Here is a 17,339-nt window from a genome sequence, read left to right as displayed (position 1 = left end):
GTGAAAAAAATATTTCTACATCCCATGGCCTTTCCCAACCATATAAATTTTTCTCTTACAGGTCTAACACTTCCGAAAAACCAAAACAACGCCCACCCGGAACAATATATAAAGCTAAACGAACCGTTCACTGGGCACTTATCCGTACGAAAAACCCTATTGATTTACCTGTTTTCACAAGGAAATAAAATGTGAAAAAAATATTTCTACATCCCATGGCCTTTCCCAACCATTTAAATTTTTCTCTTACAGGTCTAACACTTCCGAAAAACCAAAACAACGCCCACCCGGAACAATATATAAAGCTAAACGAACGGTTCACTGGGTACTTATCCGTACGAAAATCCCTATTGATTTTCCTGTTTTTACAAGGAAATAAAATGTGAAAAAATATTTCTACATCCCATGGCCTTTCCCAACCATTTAAATTTTTCTCTTACAGTTCTAACACTTCTGAAAAACCAATACAACGCCCACCCGGAACAATATATAAAGCTAAACGAACCGTTCACTGGGTACTTATCCGTACGAAAAACCCTATTGATTTACCTGTTTTTACAAGGAAGTAAAATGTGAAAAAAATATTTCTACATCCCATGGCCTTTCCCAACCATTTAAATTTTTCTCTTACAGGTCTAACACTTCCGAAAAACCAAAACAACGCCCACCCGGAACAATATATAAAGCTAAACGAACCGTTCACTGGGTACTTTATCCATACGAAAAACCCTATTGATTTACCTGTTTTTACAAGGAAGTAAATGTGAAAAAAATATTTCTACATCCCATGGCCTTTCCCAACCATTTAAATTTTTCTCTTACAGGTCTAACACTTCAGAAAAACCAATACAACGCCCACCCGGAAGAATATATAAAGATATACGAACCGTTCACTGGGTACTTATCCGTACGAAAATCCCTATCGATATTCCTGTTTTTACAAGGAAGTAAAATGTGAAAAAAATATTTCTACATCCCATGGCCTTTCCCAACCATTTAAATTTTTCTCTTACAGGTCTAACACTTCCGAAAAAACAATACAACGCCCACCCGGAACAATGTATAAAGCTAAACAAACCGTTCACTGGGCACTTATCCGTACGAAAAACCCTATTGATTTACCTGTTTTTACAAGGAAGTAAATGTGAAAAAAATATTTCTACATCCCATGGCCTTTCCCAACCATTTAAATTTTTCTCTTACAGGTCTAACACTTCCGAAAAACCAATACAACGCCCACCCGGAACAATATATAAAGCTAAACGAACCGTTCACTGGGTACTTATCCGTACGAAAAACCCTATTGATTTACCTGTTTTTACAAGGAAGTATATGTGAAAAAAATATTTCTACATCCCATGGCCTTTCCCAACCATTTAAATTTTTCTCTTACAGGTCTAACACTTCCGAAAAACCAAAACAACGCCCACCCAGAACAATATATAAAGCTAAACGAACCGTTCACTGGGCACTTATCCGTACGAAAAACCCTATTGATTTACCTGTTTTTACAAGGAAATAAAATGTGAAAAAAATATTTCTACATCCCATGGCCTTTCCCAACCATTTAAATTTTTCTCTTACAGGTCTAACACTTCCGAAAAACCAAAACAACGCCCACCCGGAACAATATATAAAGTTAAACGAACGGTTCACTGGGTACTTATCCGTACGAAAATCCCTATTGATTTTCCTGTTTTTACAAGGAAGTAAAATGTGAAAAAAATATTTCTACATCCCATGGCCTTTCCCAACCATTTAAATTTTTCTCTTACAGGTCTAACACTTCCGAAAAAACAATACAACGCCCACCCGGAACAATGTATAAAGCTAAACAAACCGTTCACTTATCCGTACGAAAAACCCTATTGATTTACCTGTTTTTACAAGGAAATAAAATGTGAAAAAAATATTTCTACATCTCATGGCCTTTCCCAACCATTTAAATTTTTCTCTTACAGGTCTAACGCTTCTGAAAAACCAATACAACGCCCACCCGGAAGAATATATAAAGCTAAACGAACCGTTCACTGGGTACTTATCCGTATGAAAATCCCTATCGATTTTCCTGTTTTTACAAGGAAGTAAAATGTGAAAAAAATATTTCTACATTCCATGGCCTTTCCCAACCATTTAAATTTTTCTCTTACAGGTCTAACACTTCCGAAAAACCAAAACAATGCCCACCCGGAACAATATATAAAGCTGAACGAACGGTTCACTGGGTACTTATCCGTACGAAAATCCCTATTGATTTTCCTGTTTTTACAAGGAAGTAAAATGTGAAAAAAATATTTCTACATCCCATGGCCTTTCCCAACCATTTAATTTTTTCTCTTACAGGTCTAACACTTCCGAAAAACAATACAACGCCCACCCGGAACAATATATAAAGCTAAACGAACGGTTCACTGGGTACTTATCCGTACGAAAAACCCTATTGATTTACCTGTTTTTACAAGGAAATAAAATGTGAAAAAAATATTTCTACATCTCATGGCCTTTCCCAACCATTTAAATTTTTCTCTTACAGGTCTAACGCTTCTGAAAAACCAATACAACGCCCACCCGGAAGAATATATAAAGCTAAACGAACCGTTCACTGGGTAATTATCCGTACGAAAAACCCTATTGATTTACCTGTTTTTACAAGGAAGTATATGTGAAAAAAATATTTCTACATCCCATGGCCTTTCCCAACCATTTAAATTTTTCTCTTACAGGTCTAACACTTCCGAAAAACCAAAACAACGCCCACCCGGAACAATATATAAAGCTAAACGAACCGTTCACTGGGCACTTATCCGTACGAAAAACCCTATTGATTTACCTGTTTTTACAAGGAAATAAAATGTGAAAAAAATATTTCTAAATCTCATGGCCTTTCCCAACCATTTAAATTTTTCTCTTACAGGTCTAACGCTTCTGAAAAACCAATACAACGCCCACCCGGAAGAATATATAAAGCTAAACGAACCGTTCACTGGGTACTTATCCGTATGAAAATCCCTATCGATTTTCCTGTTTTTACAAGGAAGTAAAATGTGAAAAAAATATTTCTACATTCCATGGCCTTTCCCAACCATTTAAATTTTTCTCTTACAGGTCTAACACTTCCGAAAAACCAAAACAATGCCCACCCGGAACAATATATAAAGCTGAACGAACCGTTCACTGGGTACTTATCCGTACGAAAAACCCTATTGATTTACCTGTTTTTACAAGGAAGTAAATGTGAAAAAAATATTTCTACATCCCATGGCCTTTCCCAACCATTTAAATTTTTCTCTTACAGGTCTAACACTTCTGAAAAACCAATAAAACGCTCACCCGGAACAATATATAAAGCTAAACGAACCGTTCACTGGGTACTTATCCGTACGAAAAACCCTATTGATTTACCTGTTTTTACAAGGAAGTATATGTGAAAAAAATATTTCTACATCCCATGGCCTTTCCCAACCATATAAATTTTTCTCTTACAGGTCTAACACTTCCGAAAAACCAAAACAACGCCCACCCGGAACAATATATAAAGCTAAACGAACCGTTCACTGGGCACTTATCCGTACGAAAAACCCTATTGATTTACCTGTTTTCACAAGGAAATAAAATGTGAAAAAAATATTTCTACATCCCATGGCCTTTCCCAACCATTTAAATTTTTCTCTTACAGGTCTAACACTTCCGAAAAACCAAAACAACGCCCACCCGGAACAATATATAAAGCTAAACGAACGGTTCACTGGGTACTTATCCGTACGAAAATCCCTATTGATTTTCCTGTTTTTACAAGGAAATAAAATGTGAAAAAATATTTCTACATCCCATGGCCTTTCCCAACCATTTAAATTTTTCTCTTACAGTTCTAACACTTCTGAAAAACCAATACAACGCCCACCCGGAACAATATATAAAGCTAAACGAACCGTTCACTGGGTACTTATCCGTACGAAAAACCCTATTGATTTACCTGTTTTTACAAGGAAGTAAAATGTGAAAAAAATATTTCTACATCCCATGGCCTTTCCCAACCATTTAAATTTTTCTCTTACAGGTCTAACACTTCCGAAAAACCAAAACAACGCCCACCCGGAACAATATATAAAGCTAAACGAACCGTTCACTGGGTACTTTATCCATACGAAAAACCCTATTGATTTACCTGTTTTTACAAGGAAGTAAATGTGAAAAAAATATTTCTACATCCCATGGCCTTTCCCAACCATTTAAATTTTTCTCTTACAGGTCTAACACTTCAGAAAAACCAATACAACGCCCACCCGGAAGAATATATAAAGATATACGAACCGTTCACTGGGTACTTATCCGTACGAAAATCCCTATCGATATTCCTGTTTTTACAAGGAAGTAAAATGTGAAAAAAATATTTCTACATCCCATGGCCTTTCCCAACCATTTAAATTTTTCTCTTACAGGTCTAACACTTCTGAAAAAACAATACAACGCCCACCCGGAACAATGTATAAAGCTAAACAAACCGTTCACTGGGCACTTATCCGTACGAAAAACCCTATTGATTTACCTGTTTTTACAAGGAAGTAAATGTGAAAAAAATATTTCTACATCCCATGGCCTTTCCCAACCATTTAAATTTTTCTCTTACAGGTCTAACACTTCCGAAAAACCAATACAACGCCCACCCGGAACAATATATAAAGCTAAACGAACCGTTCACTGGGTACTTATCCGTACGAAAAACCCTATTGATTTACCTGTTTTTACAAGGAAGTATATGTGAAAAAAATATTTCTACATCCCATGGCCTTTCCCAACCATTTAAATTTTTCTCTTACAGGTCTAACACTTCCGAAAAACCAAAACAACGCCCACCCGGAACAATATATAAAGCTAAACGAACCGTTCACTGGGTACTTTATCCATACGAAAAACCCTATTGATTTACCTGTTTTTACAAGGAAGTAAATGTGAAAAAAATATTTCTACATCCCATGGCCTTTCCCAACCATTTAAATTTTTCTCTTACAGGTCTAACACTTCAGAAAAACCAATACAACGCCCACCCGGAAGAATATATAAAGATATACGAACCGTTCACTGGGTACTTATCCGTACGAAAATCCCTATCGATATTCCTGTTTTTACAAGGAAGTAAAATGTGAAAAAAATATTTCTACATCCCATGGCCTTTCCCAACCATTTAAATTTTTCTCTTACAGGTCTAACACTTCTGAAAAAACAATACAACGCCCACCCGGAACAATGTATAAAGCTAAACAAACCGTTCACTGGGCACTTATCCGTACGAAAAACCCTATTGATTTACCTGTTTTTACAAGGAAGTAAATGTGAAAAAAATATTTCTACATCCCATGGCCTTTCCCAACCATTTAAATTTTTCTCTTACAGGTCTAACACTTCCGAAAAACCAATACAACGCCCACCCGGAACAATATATAAAGCTAAACGAACCGTTCACTGGGTACTTATCCGTACGAAAAACCCTATTGATTTACCTGTTTTTACAAGGAAGTATATGTGAAAAAAATATTTCTACATCCCATGGCCTTTCCCAACCATTTAAATTTTTCTCTTACAGGTCTAACACTTCCGAAAAACCAAAACAACGCCCACCCAGAACAATATATAAAGCTAAACGAACCGTTCACTGGGCACTTATCCGTACGAAAAACCCTATTGATTTACCTGTTTTTACAAGGAAATAAAATGTGAAAAAAATATTTCTACATCCCATGGCCTTTCCCAACCATTTAAATTTTTCTCTTACAGGTCTAACACTTCCGAAAAACCAAAACAACGCCCACCCGGAACAATATATAAAGTTAAACGAACGGTTCACTGGGTACTTATCCGTACGAAAATCCCTATTGATTTTCCTGTTTTTACAAGGAAGTAAAATGTGAAAAAAATATTTCTACATCCCATGGCCTTTCCCAACCATTTAAATTTTTCTCTTACAGGTCTAACACTTCCGAAAAAACAATACAACGCCCACCCGGAACAATGTATAAAGCTAAACAAACCGTTCACTTATCCGTACGAAAAACCCTATTGATTTACCTGTTTTTACAAGGAAATAAAATGTGAAAAAAATATTTCTACATCTCATGGCCTTTCCCAACCATTTAAATTTTTCTCTTACAGGTCTAACGCTTCTGAAAAACCAATACAACGCCCACCCGGAAGAATATATAAAGCTAAACGAACCGTTCACTGGGTACTTATCCGTATGAAAATCCCTATCGATTTTCCTGTTTTTACAAGGAAGTAAAATGTGAAAAAAATATTTCTACATTCCATGGCCTTTCCCAACCATTTAAATTTTTCTCTTACAGGTCTAACACTTCCGAAAAACCAAAACAATGCCCACCCGGAACAATATATAAAGCTGAACGAACGGTTCACTGGGTACTTATCCGTACGAAAATCCCTATTGATTTTCCTGTTTTTACAAGGAAGTAAAATGTGAAAAAAATATTTCTACATCCCATGGCCTTTCCCAACCATTTAATTTTTTCTCTTACAGGTCTAACACTTCCGAAAAACAATACAACGCCCACCCGGAACAATATATAAAGCTAAACGAACGGTTCACTGGGTACTTATCCGTACGAAAAACCCTATTGATTTACCTGTTTTTACAAGGAAATAAAATGTGAAAAAAATATTTCTACATCTCATGGCCTTTCCCAACCATTTAAATTTTTCTCTTACAGGTCTAACGCTTCTGAAAAACCAATACAACGCCCACCCGGAAGAATATATAAAGCTAAACGAACCGTTCACTGGGTAATTATCCGTACGAAAAACCCTATTGATTTACCTGTTTTTACAAGGAAGTATATGTGAAAAAAATATTTCTACATCCCATGGCCTTTCCCAACCATTTAAATTTTTCTCTTACAGGTCTAACACTTCCGAAAAACCAAAACAACGCCCACCCGGAACAATATATAAAGCTAAACGAACCGTTCACTGGGCACTTATCCGTACGAAAAACCCTATTGATTTACCTGTTTTTACAAGGAAATAAAATGTGAAAAAAATATTTCTAAATCTCATGGCCTTTCCCAACCATTTAAATTTTTCTCTTACAGGTCTAACGCTTCTGAAAAACCAATACAACGCCCACCCGGAAGAATATATAAAGCTAAACGAACCGTTCACTGGGTACTTATCCGTATGAAAATCCCTATCGATTTTCCTGTTTTTACAAGGAAGTAAAATGTGAAAAAAATATTTCTACATTCCATGGCCTTTCCCAACCATTTAAATTTTTCTCTTACAGGTCTAACACTTCCGAAAAACCAAAACAATGCCCACCCGGAACAATATATAAAGCTGAACGAACGGTTCACTGGGTACTTATCCGTACGAAAATCCCTATTGATTTTCCTGTTTTTACAAGGAAGTAAAATGTGAAAAAAATATTTCTACATCCCATGGCCTTTCCCAACCATTTAATTTTTTCTCTTACAGGTCTAACACTTCCGAAAAAACAATACAACGCCCACCCGGAACAATATATAAAGCTAAACGAATGGTTCACTGGGTACTTATCCGTACGAAAAACCCTATTGATTTACCTGTTTTTACAAGGAAATAAAATGTGAAAAAAATATTTCTACATCTCATGGCCTTTCCCAACCATTTAAATTTTTCTCTTACAGGTCTAACGCTTCTGAAAAACCAATACAACGCCCACCCGGAAGAATATATAAAGCTAAACGAACCGTTCACTGGGTACTTAACCGTATGAAAATCCCTATCGATTTTCCTGTTTTTACAAGGAAGGAAAATGTGAAAAAAATATTTCTACATTCCATGGCCTTTCCCAACCATTTAAATTTTTCTCTTACAGGTCTAACACTTCCGAAAAACCAAAACAATGCCCACCCGTAACAATATATAAAGCTGAACGAACGGTTCACTGGGTACTTATCCGTACGAAAATCCCTATTGATTTTCCTGTTTTTACAAGGAAGTAAAATGTGAAAAAAATATTTCTACATCCCATGGCCTTTCCCAACCATTTAATTTTTTCTCTTACAGGTCTAACACTTCCGAAAAAACAATACAAAGCCCACCCGGAACAATATATAAAGCTAAACGAACGGTTCACTGGGTACTTATCCGTACGAAAAACCCTATTGATTTACCTGTTTTTACAAGGAAGTAAATGTGAAAAAAATATTTCTACATCCCATGGCCTTTCCCAACCATTTAAATTTTTTTCTTACAGGTCTAACGCTTCTGAAAAACCAATACAACGCCCACCCGGAACAATATATAAAGCTAAACGAACAGTTCACTGGGTACATATCCGTACGAAAATCCCTATTGATTTTCCAGTTTTTATTAGGAAGTAAAATGTGAAAAAAATATTTCTACATCCCATGGCCTTTCCCAACCACTTAAATTTTTCTCTTACAGGTCTAACACTTCCGAAAAACCAAAACAACGCCCACCCGGAACAATATATAAAGCTAAACGAACCGTTCACTGGGCACTTATCCGTACGAAAAACCCTATTGATTTACCTGTTTTTACAAGGAAATAAAATGTGAAAAAAATATTTCTAAATCTCATGGCCTTTCCCAACCATTTAAATTTTTCTCTTACAGGTCTAACGCTTCTGAAAAACCAATACAACGCCCACCCGGAAGAATATATAAAGCTAAACGAACCGTTCACTGGGTACTTATCCGTATGAAAATCCCTATCGATTTTCCTGTTTTTACAAGGAAGTAAAATGTGAAAAAAATATTTCTACATTCCATGGCCTTTCCCAACCATTTAAATTTTTCTCTTACAGGTCTAACACTTCCGAAAAACCAAAACAATGCCCACCCGGAACAATATATAAAGCTGAACGAACGGTTCACTGGGTACTTATCCGTACGAAAATCCCTATTGATTTTCCTGTTTTTACAAGGAAGTAAAATGTGAAAAAAATATTTCTACATCCCATGGCCTTTCCCAACCATTTAATTTTTTCTCTTACAGGTCTAACACTTCCGAAAAAACAATACAACGCCCACCCGGAACAATATATAAAGCTAAACGAATGGTTCACTGGGTACTTATCCGTACGAAAAACCCTATTGATTTACCTGTTTTTACAAGGAAATAAAATGTGAAAAAAATATTTCTACATCTCATGGCCTTTCCCAACCATTTAAATTTTTCTCTTACAGGTCTAACGCTTCTGAAAAACCAATACAACGCCCACCCGGAAGAATATATAAAGCTAAACGAACCGTTCACTGGGTACTTAACCGTATGAAAATCCCTATCGATTTTCCTGTTTTTACAAGGAAGGAAAATGTGAAAAAAATATTTCTACATTCCATGGCCTTTCCCAACCATTTAAATTTTTCTCTTACAGGTCTAACACTTCCGAAAAACCAAAACAATGCCCACCCGTAACAATATATAAAGCTGAACGAACGGTTCACTGGGTACTTATCCGTACGAAAATCCCTATTGATTTTCCTGTTTTTACAAGGAAGTAAAATGTGAAAAAAATATTTCTACATCCCATGGCCTTTCCCAACCATTTAATTTTTTCTCTTACAGGTCTAACACTTCCGAAAAAACAATACAAAGCCCACCCGGAACAATATATAAAGCTAAACGAACGGTTCACTGGGTACTTATCCGTACGAAAAACCCTATTGATTTACCTGTTTTTACAAGGAAGTAAATGTGAAAAAAATATTTCTACATCCCATGGCCTTTCCCAACCATTTAAATTTTTTTCTTACAGGTCTAACGCTTCTGAAAAACCAATACAACGCCCACCCGGAACAATATATAAAGCTAAACGAACAGTTCACTGGGTACATATCCGTACGAAAATCCCTATTGATTTTCCAGTTTTTATTAGGAAGTAAAATGTGAAAAAAATATTTCTACATCCCATGGCCTTTCCCAACCACTTAAATTTTTCTCTTACAGGTCTAACACTTCCGAAAAACCAATACAACGCCCACCCGGAACAATATATAAAGCTAAACGAACCGTTCACTGGGTAATTATCCGTACGAAAATCCCTATTGATTTACCTGTTTTTAAAAGGAAATAAAATGTGAAAAAAATATTTCTACATCCCATGGCCTTTCCCAACCATTTAAATTTTTCTCTTACAGGTCTAATACTTCCGAAAAACCAAAACAACGCCCACCCGGAACAATATATAAAGCTAAACGAACGGTTCACTGGGTACTTATCCGTAAGAAAATCCCTATTGATTTTCCTGTTTTTACAAGGAAATAAAATGTGAAAAAATATTTCTACATCCCATGGCCTTTCCCAACCATTTAAATTTTTCTCTTACAGGTCTAACACTTCCGAAAAACCAATACAACGCCCACCCGGAAGAATATATAAAGATAAACGAACCGTTCACTGGGTACTTATCCGTATGAAAATCCCTATGGATTTTCCTGTTTTTACAAGGAAGTAAAATGTGAAAAAAATATTTCTACATCCCATGGCCTTTCCCAACCATTTAAATTTTTCTCTTACAGGTCTAACACTTCCGAAAAACCAAAACAACGCCCACCCGGAACAATATATAAAGTTAAACGAACGGTTCACTGGGTACTTATCCGTACGAAAAACCCTATTGATTTACCTGTTTTTACAAGGAAATAAAATGTGAAAAAAATATTTCTAAATCTCATGGCCTTTCCCAACCATTTAAATTTTTCTCTTACAGGTCTAACGCTTCTGAAAAACCAATACAACGCCCACCCGGAAGAATATATAAAGCTAAACGAACCGTTCACTGGGTACTTATCCGTATGAAAATCCCTATCGATTTTCCTGTTTTTACAAGGAAGTAAAATGTGAAAAAAATATTTCTACATTCCATGGCCTTTCCCAACCATTTAAATTTTTCTCTTACAGGTCTAACACTTCCGAAAAACCAAAACAATGCCCACCCGGAACAATATATAAAGCTGAACGAACGGTTCACTGGGTACTTATCCGTACGAAAATCCCTATTGATTTTCCTGTTTTTACAAGGAAGTAAAATGTGAAAAAAATATTTCTACATCCCATGGCCTTTCCCAACCATTTAATTTTTTCTCTTACAGGTCTAACACTTCCGAAAAAACAATACAACGCCCACCCGGAACAATATATAAAGCTAAACGAATGGTTCACTGGGTACTTATCCGTACGAAAAACCCTATTGATTTACCTGTTTTTACAAGGAAATAAAATGTGAAAAAAATATTTCTACATCTCATGGCCTTTCCCAACCATTTAAATTTTTCTCTTACAGGTCTAACGCTTCTGAAAAACCAATACAACGCCCACCCGGAAGAATATATAAAGCTAAACGAACCGTTCACTGGGTACTTAACCGTATGAAAATCCCTATCGATTTTCCTGTTTTTACAAGGAAGGAAAATGTGAAAAAAATATTTCTACATTCCATGGCCTTTCCCAACCATTTAAATTTTTCTCTTACAGGTCTAACACTTCCGAAAAACCAAAACAATGCCCACCCGTAACAATATATAAAGCTGAACGAACGGTTCACTGGGTACTTATCCGTACGAAAAACCCTATTGATTTACCTGTTTTTACAAGGAAGTAAATGTGAAAAAAATATTTCTACATCCCATGGCCTTTCCCAACCATTTAAATTTTTCTCTTACAGGTCTAACACTTCTGAAAAACCAATACAACGCCCACCCGGAACAATATATAAAGCTAAACGAACCGTTCACTGGGTACTTATCCGTACGAAAAACCCTATTGATTTACCTGTTTTTACAAGGAAGTAAATGTGAAAAAAATATTTCTACATCCCATGGCCTTTCCCAACCATTTAAATTTTTTTCTTACAGGTCTAACGCTTCTGAAAAACCAATACAACGCCCACCCAGAACAATATATAAAGCTAAACGAACAGTTCACTGGGTACATATCCGTACGAAAATCCCTATTGATTTTCCAGTTTTTATTAGGAAGTAAAATGTGAAAAAAATATTTCTACATCCCATGGCCTTTCCCAACCACTTATATTTTTCTCTTACAGGTCTAACACTTCCGAAAAACCAATACAACGCCCACCCGGAACAATATATAAAGCTAAACGAACCGTTCACTGGGTAATTATCCGTACGAAAATCCCTATTGATTTACCTGTTTTTAAAAGGAAATAAAATGTGAAAAAAATATTTCTACATCCCATGGCCTTTCCCAACCATTTAAATTTTTCTCTTACAGGTCTAATACTTCCGAAAAACCAAAACAACGCCCACCCGGAACAATATATAAAGCTAAACGAACGGTTCACTGGGTACTTATCCGTAAGAAAATCCCTATTGATTTTCCTGTTTTTACAAGGAAATAAAATGTGAAAAAATATTTCTACATCCCATGGCCTTTCCCAACCATTTAAATTTTTCTCTTACAGGTCTAACACTTCCGAAAAACCAAAACAACGCCCACCCGGAACAATATATAAAGTTAAACGAACGGTTCACTGGGTACTTATCCGTACGAAAATCCCTATTGATTTTCCTGTTTTTACAAGGAAGTAAAATGTGAAAAAAATATTTCTACATCCCATGGCCTTTCCCAACCATTTAAATTTTTCTCTTACAGGTCTAACACTTCCGAAAAACCAATACAACGCCCACCCGGAAGAATATATAAAGATAAACGAACCGTTCACTGGGTACTTATCCGTATGAAAATCCCTATCGATTTTCCTGTTTTTACAAGGAAGTAAAATGTGAAAAAAATATTTCTACATCCCATGGCCTTTCCCAACCATTTAAATTTTTCTCTTACAGGTCTAACACTTCCGAAAAAACAATACAACGCCCACCCGGAACAATGTATAAAGCTAAACAAACCGTTCACTGGGCACTTATCCGTACGAAAAACCCTATTGATATACCTGTTTTTACAAGGAAATAAAATGTGAAAAAAATATTTCTACATCTCATGGCCTTTCCCAACCATTTAAATTTTTCTCTTACAGGTCTAACACTTCTGAAAAACCAATACAACGCCCACCCGGAAGAATATATAAAGCTAAACGAACCGTTCACTGGGTAATTATCCGTACGAAAATCCCTATTGATTTACCTGTTTTTAAAAGGAAATAAAATGTGAAAAAAATATTTCTACATCCCATGGCCTTTCCCAACCATTTAAATTTTTCTCTTACAGGTCTAATACTTCCGAAAAACCAAAACAACGCCCACCCGGAACAATATATAAAGCTAAACGAACGGTTCACTGGGTACTTATCCGTAAGAAAATCCCTATTGATTTTCCTGTTTTTACAAGGAAATAAAATGTGAAAAAATATTTCTACATCCCATGGCCTTTCCCAACCATTTAAATTTTTCTCTTACAGGTCTAACACTTCCGAAAAACCAATACAACGCCCACCCGGAAGAATATATAAAGATAAACGAACCGTTCACTGGGTACTTATCCGTATGAAAATCCCTATGGATTTTCCTGTTTTTACAAGGAAGTAAAATGTGAAAAAAATATTTCTACATCCCATGGCCTTTCCCAACCATTTAAATTTTTCTCTTACAGGTCTAACACTTCCGAAAAACCAAAACAACGCCCACCCGGAACAATATATAAAGTTAAACGAACGGTTCACTGGGTACTTATCCGTACGAAAATCCCTATTGATTTTCCTGTTTTTACAAGGAAGTAAAATGTGAAAAAAATATTTCTACATCCCATGGCCTTTCCCAACCATTTAAATTTTTCTCTTACAGGTCTAACACTTCCGAAAAACCAATACAACGCCCACCCGGAAGAATATATAAAGATAAACGAACCGTTCACTGGGTACTTATCCGTATGAAAATCCCTATCGATTTTCCTGTTTTTACAAGGAAGTAAAATGTGAAAAAAATATTTCTACATCCCATGGCCTTTCCCAACCATTTAAATTTTTCTCTTACAGGTCTAACACTTCCGAAAAAACAATACAACGCCCACCCGGAACAATGTATAAAGCTAAACAAACCGTTCACTGGGCACTTATCCGTACGAAAAACCCTATTGATATACCTGTTTTTACAAGGAAATAAAATGTGAAAAAAATATTTCTACATCTCATGGCCTTTCCCAACCATTTAAATTTTTCTCTTACAGGTCTAACACTTCTGAAAAACCAATACAACGCCCACCCGGAAGAATATATAAAGCTAAACGAACCGTTCACTGGGTACTTATCCGTATGAAAATCCCTATCGATTTTCCTGTTTTTACAAGGAAGTAAAATGTGAAAAAAATATTTCTACATTCCATGGCCTTTCCCAACCATTTAAATTTTTCTCTTACAGGTCTAACACTTCCGAAAAACCAAAACAATGCCCACCCGGAACAATATATAAAGCTGAACGAACGGTTCACTGGGTACTTATCCGTACGAAAATCCCTATTGATTTTCCTGTTTTTACAAGGAAGTAAAATGTGAAAAAAATATTTCTACATCCCATGGCCTTTCCCAACCATTTAATTTTTTCTCTTACAGGTCTAACACTTCCGAAAAAACAATACAACGCCCACCCGGAACAATATATAAAGCTAAATGAACGGTTCACTGGGTACTTATCCGTACGAAAAACCCTATTGATTTACCTGTTTTTACAAGGAAGTAAATGTGAAAAAAATATTTCTACATCCCATGGCCTTTCCCAACCATTTAAATTTTTTTCTTACAGGTCTAACGCTTCCGAAAAACCAATACAACGCCCACCCGGAACAATATATAAAGCTAAACGAACAGTTCACTGGGTACATATCCGTACGAAAATCCCTATTGATTTTCCAGTTTTTATTAGGAAGTAAAATGTGAAAAAAATATTTCTACATCCCATGGCCTTTCCCAACCACTTAAATTTTTCTCTTACAGGTCTAACACTTCCAAAAAACCAATACAACGCCCACCCGGAACAATATATAAAGCTAAACGAACCGTTCACTGGGTAATTATCCGTACGAAAATCCCTATTGATTTACCTGTTTTTAAAAGGAAATAAAATGTGAAAAAAATATTTCTACATCCCATGGCTTTTCCCAACCATTTAAATTTTTCTCTTACAGGTCTAACACTTCCAAAAAACCAATACAACGCCCACCCGGAACAATATATAAAGCTAAACGAACCGTTCACTGGGTAATTATCCGTACGAAAATCCCTATTGATTTACCTGTTTTTAAAAGGAAATAAAATGCGAAAAAAATATTTCTACATCCCATGGCCTTTCCCAACCATTTAAATTTTTCTCTTAAAGGTCTAACACTTCTGAAAAACCAATACAACGCCCACCCGGAACAATATATAAAGCTAAACGAACCGTTCACTGGGTACTTATCCGTACGAAAAACCCTATTGATTTACCTGTTTTTACAAGGAAGTAAATGTGAAAAAAATATTTCTACATCCCATGGCCTTTCCCAACCATTTAAATTTTTCTCTTACAGGTCTAACACTTCCAAAAAACCAATACAACGCCCACCCGGAACAATATATAAAGCTAAATGAACCGTTCACTGGGTACTTATCCGTACGAAAATCCCTATTGATTTACCTCTTTTTACAAGGAAGTAAATGTGAAAAAAATATTTCTACATCCCATGGCCTTTCCCAACCATTTAAATTTTTCTCTTACAGGTCTAACACTTCTGAAAAACCAATACAACGCCCACCAGGAACAATATATAAAGCTAAACGAACCGTTCACTGGGTACTTATCCGTACGAAAAACCCTATTGATTTACCTGTTTTTACAAGGAAGTAAATGTGAAAAAAATATTTCTACATCCCATGGCCTTTCCCAACCATTTAAATTTTTCTCTTACAGGTCTAACACTTCCGAAAAACCAATAAAACGCCCACCCGGAACAATATATAAAGCTAAACGAACCGTTCACTGGGTACTTATCCGTACGAAAAACCCTATTGATTTACCTGTTTTTACAAGGAAGTATATGAGAAAAAAATATTTCTACATCCCATGGCCTTTCCCAACCATTTAAATTTTTCTCTTACAGGTCTAACACTTCCGAAAAACCAAAACAATGCCCACCCAGAACAATATATAAAGCTAAACGAACCGTTCACTGGGCACTTATCCGTAAGAAAAACCCTATTGCTTTACCTGTATTACAAGGAAATAAAATGTGAAAAAAATATTTCTACATCCCATGGCCTTTCCCAACCATTTAAATTTTTCTCTTACAGGTCTAACACTTCCGAAAAAACAATACAACGCCCACCCGGAACAATATATAAAGCTAAACGAACGGTTCACTGGGTACTTATCCGTACGAAAAACCCTATTGATTTACCTGTTTTTACAAGGAAGTAAATGTGAAAAAAATATTTCTACATCCCATGGCCTTTCCCAAACTTTAAAATTTTTTTCTTACAGGTCTAACGCTTCCGAAAAACAAATAAAACGCCCACCCAGAACAATATATAAAGCTAAACGAACCGTTCACTGGGTACTTATCCGTACGAAAAACCCTATTGATTTACCTGTTTTTACAAGGAAGTAAATGTGAAAAAAATATTTCTACATCCCATGGCCTTTCCCAACCATTTAAATTTTTCTCTTACAGGTATAACACTTCCGAAAAACCAATAAAACGCCCACCCGGAACAATATATAAAGCTAAACGAACCGTTCACTGGGTACTTATCCGTACGAAAAACCCTATTGATTTACCTGTATTACAAGGAAATAAAATGTGAAAAAAATATTTCTACATCCCATGGCCTTTCCCAACCATTTAAATTTTTCTCTTACAGGTCTAACACTTCCGAAAAACCAAAACAACGCCCACCCGGAACAATATATAAAGCTAAACGAACGGTTCACTGGGTACTTATCCGTACGAAAATCCCTATTGATTTTCCTGTTTTTACAAGGAAGTAAAATGTGAAAAAAATATTTCTACATCCCATGGCCTTTCCCAACCATTTAAATTTTTCTCTTACAGGTCTAACACTTCCGAAAAAACAATACAACGCCCACCCGGAACAATATATAAAGCTAAACGAACGGTTCACTGGGTACTTATCCGTACGAAAAACCCTATTGATTTACCTGTTTTTACAAAGAAGTAAATGTGAAAAAAATATTTCTACATCCCATGGCCTTACCCAACCTTTTAAATTTTTTTCTTACAGGTCTAACGCTTCCGAAAAACAAATAAAACGCCCACCCAGAACAATATATAAAGCTAAACGAACCGTTCACTGGGTACTTATCCGTACGAAAAACCCTATTGATTTACCTGTTTTTACAAGGAAGTAAATGTGA

Source organism: Paroedura picta, chromosome 1 (genome assembly GCF_049243985.1).
Source record: "Paroedura picta isolate Pp20150507F chromosome 1, Ppicta_v3.0, whole genome shotgun sequence".
NCBI lineage: Eukaryota > Metazoa > Chordata > Lepidosauria > Squamata > Gekkonidae > Paroedura > Paroedura picta.
The sequence above is the reverse complement of the archived record's forward strand: the minus strand, read 5'-3'. Positions refer to the sequence as shown.